Genomic DNA, 8,308 nt, shown 5'->3' on the forward strand with positions numbered 1-8,308 from the left:
AAGCGGGGTCAGGTTTCATTCTAGCATTAAGAGATTGCTGCTTCCATTTAGCTAATAACTTCTTAAGATCATATCTATCTTCGCAAGCAAAAATAGCTCTAGCAGCTTCCTCATCCATAACATAACCCTCAGGAACAACAGGTAATTCATAATCAGGGGGAGAACTTTCATCATCACTATCATCAATAATAGCATATTCAATAATTTCATTCTCTCTAACCCTAGCAAGTTGTTCATCAAGAAATTCACCTAATGGCAAAGTAGTATCATACACAGAAGTAGTTTCATCATAAGTATCATGCATAGCAGGAGTGGCATCATCAATAACATGAGACATATCAGAATTCATAGCAGTAGCAGGTTTAGGTGCCGCAAGCTTACTCAAAATAGAAGGAGAATCTAGTGCAGAGCTAGATGGCAGTTCCTTACCTCCCCTCGTAGTTGAGGGAAAAATCTTTGTTCTTTCGTCTTTCAGGTTCCTCATAGTGATCAACAGATATAAATCCCAAGTGACTCAAAGAATAGAGCTATGCTCCCCGGCAACGGCGCCAGAAATTAGTCTTGATAACCCACAAGTGTAGGGGATCGCAACAGCTTTCGAGGATAGAGTATTCAACCCAAATTTATTGATTCGGCACAAGGGGAGCCAAAGAATATTCTTAAGTATCAGCAGTTGAGTTGTCAATTCAACCACACCTGGATAACTTAGTATCTGCAACAAAGTATTTAGTAGCAAAGTGGTATGATAGTAATGGTAACAGTGGCAAAAGTAAAGATAATAGTTTTGTAGTAGTTGTAACAGCAGCAACGGAAAAGTAAATAAGCAAATCACAATATGTGAAAAGCTCGTAGGCATTCGATCAGTGATGGGTAATTATGTCGGATGCGATTCCTCATGTAATAGCTATAACATAGGGTGACACAGAACTAGCTCCAGTTCATCAATGTAATGTAGGCATGTATTCCGAATATAGTCATACATGCTTATGGAAAAGAACTTGCATGACATCTTTTGTCCTACCCTCCCGTGGCAGCGGGGTCCTAGTGGAAACTATGGGATATTAAGGCCTCCTTTTAATAGAGAACTGGAACAAAGCATTAGCACATAGTGAATAAATGAATTCCTCAAACTATGGTCATCACCGAGAAGTATCCCGATTATTGTCACTTCGGGGTTGTCGGATCATAACACATAATAGGTGACTATAGACTTGCAAGATAGGATCAAGAACTCACATATATTCATGAAAACATAATAGGTTCAGATCTGAAATCATGGCACTCGGGCCCTAGTGACAAGCATTAAGCATAGCAAAGTCATAGCAACATCAATCTCAGAACATAGTGGATACTAGGGATCAAACCCTAACAAAACTAACTTGATTACATGGTAAACCTCATCCAACCCATCACCATCCAGCAAGCCTACGATGGAATTACTCACGCACGGCGGTGAGCATCATGAAATTGGTGATGGAGGATGGTTGATGATGACGATGGCGACGAATCCCCCTCTCCGGAGCCCTAAACGAACTCCAGATCAGCCCTCCCGAGAGAGATTAGGGCTTGGCGGCGGCTCTGTATCGTAAAACGTGATGAAACTTTCTCTCTGATTTTTTTCTCCATGAAACAGAATACATGGAATTGGAGTTGAGGTCGGTGGAGCATCAGGGGGCCCACGAGAGAGGGGGCGCACCCAGGGGGAGGGCACGCCCACCACCCTCGTGGACAGGGTGTGGGCCCCCTGGCCTTGATTCTTTTGCCAATATTTTTTATATTTTCCAAAAGTTATCTCCGTGGATTTTCAGGTCATTCCGAGAACTTTTGTTTTCTGCACAATAAACAACACCATGGCAGTTCTGCTGAAAACAACGTCAGTCCGGGTTAGTTTCATTCAAATCATGCAAGTTAGAGTCCAAAACAAGGGCAAAAGTGTTTGGAAAAGTAGATACGTTGGAGACGTATCAGCCGTCAAAACGCCTTGTAATAGGCTAGGTGAAACATTTGGTCTGCGATGCCATCATGCATATTTACTTTTGCACCATACCGTTAATCCGTCATGATTATGCGGTGTCTGCTTATGATCCTTAGCAGCTTTATGCAATCCTGTTTCTGCATATAATAAACTTAAAATTGTCCTGGCGGTTTACCGCCGGACGGGTCATAACACCCAATATAAAGCCAGGGTTTATAACCAAGGCTGTAATTTCAAAAATAACTAAATATGAAATACATCATACGTGTGACATTGAATCACATTGTTGATTTATCAACTTTATTGTAGTAAGGCTGATAACCCAAATCTCAAGTGCTGATAACCTCCACCATGCTTTGTTGGTTTATAATGAAGCCATACCAGGTTATAATAAACACCGGATGATCATACTAGCGACTTATAGTCAAAGCCAGACCGGGTTAACAAACGCCAGTTCAGAATTGATTGTGTACTGACAACTTATAGTTGAAAGCCAAGCCGGGTCAATTGACACCGGTCATTTTTGTAAATTTGTACCTGGCAACTCAAAAGCCAGACCGGTTTAGTAAGCACCAGTTTTAATATAAATCTCATCGAAATAAACATCGAAATGAAAAATTTACAAAGAAAATATGCAAAAAGACGAGGCTTTTCATGGGCTGCCAAGACACTGACTTAAACCATTTTACAAAGCCTTTTAAGATGGACCTCACATTAACCAATCGCCGTTTTAACTTTGACAAGTTCAGGGTCTGTATAAGATTGACTTGCCAAACGTTCGACGGGTCATACCAGGATTACCTGGGCAGAGTGACTTACTTGATGAAGGCAGGTTAACCCAAAGTTTTAGGTGAATACACCTGGCTTCCAAGCCTGGCTTTTATATCCTATTGCAAGGTGTAGATTCTTTGTTCTTGTAGAAGCAAAGATCCCCCAAGCAATATTTTGAGCTGTGCTCAGTGGGCGCCTATGTTTGAGTTGTGCTTTGTAATGAACTCTCTTTGGCTCCTTATGATATTGGGTATGAAGCCCCCAAGCTTTTTTTGTGGCTTTATAAGCCAGATTAATGGACAAACAGGGCTCTGCTTTATAAGCAGAAGCCCCCATGTAACCAAGAATTTTTTTAAAGACGAACGATAGAGGCCTCGCTTTAGCAAGGATGCCGATTTATTATATTGATCATAATATATACATTGTCAAGAATATGTACATAATAGGAGCTTATGGCTCAGGTGTAGTAAGGCCGAAGATGAGCAATATTCCACGGCCGGCGGGTCTCTTCCTCCGACTTGCGTGAGTCTTTGTGCTCTCGAACATCTATAAGCTAGTATGACCCGTTGTTCAGATTCTTGCAGACCACAAAGGGCCCTTCCCATGGTGGGGATAACTTGTGCATGCCGGTCTGATCTTGGATAAGTCGGAGCACTAAGTCGCCTTCTTGAAAAGCTCTGGTTTTAACCCGACAGCTGTGATAACGCCGCAGGTCTTGCTGATAAATCACCGGACGAGCTGCCGCTATGTCCCGTTTTTCATCTAATAGGTCCAATGCATCTTGGCGTGCTCTCTCATTGTCCGCTTCAACATAAGCTACTACTCGGGGCGAGTCATGGCGAATATCACTTGGAAGAACTGCTTTTGCTCCATAAACCATGAAGAAGGGTGTATAACCCGTCGATCTATTGGGGGTGGTGTTAATGCTTCATAATACGGAAGGCAACTCTTCCACCCAACAACCCGGCTTCCTCTGCAAAGGGACCATAAGCCGGGGCTTGATACCTTTTAAGATTTCTTGATTTGCTCTCTTCGCTTGACCATTGGACTGGGGGTGAGCCACTTATGGCACATCAAGCCCACGGTGACAGAACTCTTCCATAGCACCCTTGGAGAGGTTCGTGCCATTATCTGTTATGATGTTGTGTGGAAAACCAAAGAGGAAAATCACCTTCTTCATGAATTGAACCGTCGTGGCTACGTCACACTTGCTGACTGGCTCTGCTTCCACCCACTTGGTGAACTTATCAACCGCCACCAAAAGGTGGGTCTTTGTAAGTGCATCTAGTGCCCCTTAGTGTTTTTGGTGTATTGAAGACTTATAGGTTAAGGGACTGATGTGTTTGTGAGTGTACACAGGTCTATAAGTCTATGAGGAGTTTGATATTTACAGAGAAAGTCGACCCCTAAAAATGAAGTTCTTCAACTGAAGACTTTGGATTACTGAAGACTTTCTGAAGACTTTGAAAGTGAAGAAATTGGTGTGACCTTGAAGACTTGGCAATCATTCGAGGAACATGAAGCGTGAAGACTTCTGTTTTCGTAGTTTCATTCTCTCTTTCTTGAGTCATAGGAAACACCGTACTGTTAAAGGGGGTCGAGGAAATACTAAGGAAAAATTTCCATGTGATGCTCAACTCAAAATCCTACACCTACCAATCCCTTCGAGTGAAGCCATTGGAAATCTCATACACTTCAGTCATATTCTTCAGTGATAGAGACGAAGTTCTTCTGGTCTCTGAGGAATTTGTTCCGACCGAGGAGTTAGGAATTCGCTAGTACGGATTGCCTACACAGTGAGGAACATGATAGCCCTGAGGAATTTGAGAGTCAAACTTCCGACCGTTGCTGTGCTATACGCCAGCTGTCCCAAAATATCTACCCACCTAACGGTCATATCATTGAAGGGCATTTATGTCTTATCATGTTGGGCTGCTCCCTAGGCTATAAATAGCCGCCCCCTACAACCACTAGCTGGTTGGCTGCTCCGAGAGAAACTGACACTTGTCATTTGAGAGCATCCCATCCTCCAAGGACTTTGAGCGAAAATCATCAAGTGAGGAAAAACCCAAACCCAACACACCTACAAGCCAAAGTGATTGAGCATCACCGAAGAGATTGATCCTGTGTGGATCCGACGCTTGTTACCTTTCAAGACTGTGCTTCTTCCAGACGGTTAGGCGTCATGGTCTAGAGCATCCAAGAGGAATTGTGGATTGCTGAGTGACCTAGTCTGTGAAGGTTTGGAAGTCACCTGAAGACTTACCACGAGTGATTGGGCGAGGTCTCTGTGACCTTAGCTCAAGGAGAATACAGTGAGGATTGTGTGTCCGGGACTGTGTGTCCTCAAGTTTAAATACTCAGCCCTCCAACCACACGTACAACTGAGACAACAGTTGGAACTAGTCTACCAAATCATTGTCTTCACCAAGCTTACTGGTTCTATTTCCTCAACTCTTTCATTTCCTCATTTCTATTGTTGTGTGCTTGTTCATATCTATTTGAAGACTTTGACTGAAGACTTTCTCAATTTCCTCAGTTCAATTTCTTCAGTCTGTCCGTCTTCATCCCGTGTTATCCTGTGCTTATGCTTTCTGTACTCTATGCTTGTCTTCATTTCATTATGATGACTATGCTTGTGTTCTGCTGTGTTTACTTTTGAGTACTTATTCCACTGCAAGTAGTTCTTCATTTAGGAATTTCCTCACCAGCAAATTCCTCAGTGAAGAATTCATAAAAATCGCCTATTCACCCCCCTCTAGTCGACATAACGCACTTTCAATTGGTATCAAAGCAAGGTACTCCCTTCTTCTGTGTGATTTTGGTTTAACCGCCTGGAGTTTTAGTTATGTCGATCGCAGGTATGATCAAGGTCTCTGCTGGGTGTCCTACCTTCGATGGAACGGACTACCCCTACTGGAAGAATAAGATGCGAATGCATCTTGAGGCAATTGATAACAATCTCTGATATGTTGTGGAAAATGGTGTTCCCTCAGTCACACCTTCTCTGAATGCTACTGATGTGAAGAGATTCAAGCAACTCGATTCTCAAGCGAAGAATATCATATGTGGCCATCTGAGCAAAGGGAAATATGGAAGAGTGAGTGCTTTGGAAACTGCTAAGCTTATCTGGGATAGGCTGTCCAAAGTGAATGAAGGAGTCTCAACTCAACGTGACTCTCGTGTTGACGTTCTTCGCAATCTCTTCAACCGCTTCAAAAGACTCGACAATGAAAATGTTCAGCAAACCTTCAATCGCCTCACTGACATCTCAAATGAGCTTCAAGCGCTTGGCGCCACTGACATCACCGACCATGAGGTGGTGAAGAAATTGCTGAGATCGCTCGATTCTTCATTTGATACTCTGGCACTGATGATTCAAGAATGTGCTGATTACAAGTCACTTGATCCCGCTGATATCCTCCAGAGGCTAAATACTCATGAGTTCCAGCTTGCCGAGAAGAGAGATCTCTATGGTTTGAGCTATGGCAGATCACGTGCTTTGAAGGCCAAGGCAGTCTCCGAGTCTGAAGATGAAGACTCTGCTAGCAGCCTTGGTGATCCTGAAGAACTGAGCCAGGAACTAGCACTTCTCGTGAAGAAATTTCAGAAGTTCTCAAGACGTGGTCGCTTTGGAAAATCCTCAAGGAGCAATGATTCCTCATCCAACGACTACAAGAAGAGGCTATGCCACAAATGCAAGAAACCTGGTCACTACATTCAAGATTGTCCTCAGTGGGATAAGGAATCAAAGAAGAAGAAATACACGGACTAAAGTTCTGATAACGCAAAGAAGAAGAAGAAATCTTCAAAGTCTTCATCATCAAAATCCTCGAAGTCTTCATCACACAAGAAGAGCAGATCCAAGAAGTCTCGGGCATTCATTGGCAAGGAAATGGACTCTGAGGCTGAATCTGAGGAACATGAGGACGAGGAGGCATCTAGGAGTCCGAGTCTGGTGTGGCGAGCCTAGCTCTCGCTACTGCATTCGTCAGCAAGTCTATCTTCACCTCTGAAGAAAATGGCATCACCAACAAGGCTGATGAAGACAAGGATGACTATGCTCCCACCTATTGCTTCATGGCAAAGGGTGCCAAGGTAACTAAATACGCCTCCTCTGAATCTAGTGAGGATGAATCTAATGAAAACCTCAAGCCCAACTACTCTAAACTTGCTAAGATTGTTGTGAAACAACAAAAGGCTTTTGAAAAGGTTCAAAACATGCTAGATAAAAGTGATGATATGTTGGGTGAAGAAATGGATCGCACTAAAACCTTGACTGAAAATCTTCAGAGACTCTAGTCCAAGTTTGACAACCTTCAAGGTCATCATAACACTCTCTTATCTGATCACGAGAAGCTTTCTTATGAATTTCTTCAAAGAAAGCTAGATCTTGAGAAGCTAAGAGTGGATTATGAAGATCTTCAGAAGGAGCGTGATTCACTTGCTCAACAAATCATCGCTACTCAGGAATAATTTGTTCCTCCATGTCTGAAATGCATTGAACGTGAATCTGCTAATTCTTCACTTGAATGCCCAAATGCTTCTAATGCTACAAATTCTTCACCTGTCTCTGCTATCACTAATTCCTCATCTGAGAACATTGCTAGTATCACTGATGATGCAGGGCTGAAGGAATTGTACATGATAGGCATGTACAAAAGCCTCAAAGGGCATCAGACTCTTTGTGATGTGCTTAAAAAGCAGATCCTCAACAGGAACCCTAGGAAAGAGGGTATTGCCTTTGAGAGGAAACTCAATGCTGATGGAACATATTGGAAGCCTGAGCAGTACCCCAAAACCTCATGGGTTGCTGCAAAGGGACCTCCAGTTGATCCATCCAATTTATCTGGTTTTACATGTGAATCTCCTCATTCTTCTGATGAGTCATTTGACTCCAACTATAAACTGTTCAAAAATCAGAATGGTGAAGTATTTGCTAGATACGTTGGCACTAACTGCAGGAACGGTTCCCCTATGAAGAAAATCTGGGTTCCCAAAAGCTGCCTTGAAAGTCTTCAGGTGAATGTCCTCATGACACCACCTGTGAAGAATAGGAACTCCAGATCAAATTCTTCATATGGACCAAATTCTTCACGTGGATCAAATTCCTCAAAAGGATCAAAGTTCTCATATGATCATCATCGTGCTAACCCCTCTGTTTCGCAGGGTAGAGCTAAGGGCTATGAATATGAGCATTATTCTTCTAATCATTATGTTCACAAGTCCTCGAAGAATTTCTCTGCTTATTCATATGCTTGTCCTAACCCCTCTTATGTGAAACGAAGTGGACTGGCTTCTATGCCACCTTTCTCATATGGTGCTCACAGAGTGATGAATTCTTTGCCACCCCTATAGATGTGGGTGGTGAAGAAAAAGAACTAACCTCTTATGCAGGGTCAGGTATCCATATGTGCTTAAAACGTGTGAAGCATTTGCTGGAGACCTGAACATTGCTTGAAAGGACGCAGGCTAATCATGAAGAAATGAACTTTCATTTCTCATGTCCTCATACTGTTTTATCAGTTCTATTGCTTGATGAAATTGATCTGGTGATATTGA

The sequence above is a fragment of the Triticum aestivum genome, chromosome 3B, assembly GCF_018294505.1.
Source record: "Triticum aestivum cultivar Chinese Spring chromosome 3B, IWGSC CS RefSeq v2.1, whole genome shotgun sequence".
Classification (NCBI taxonomy): Eukaryota; Viridiplantae; Streptophyta; class Magnoliopsida; order Poales; family Poaceae; genus Triticum; species Triticum aestivum.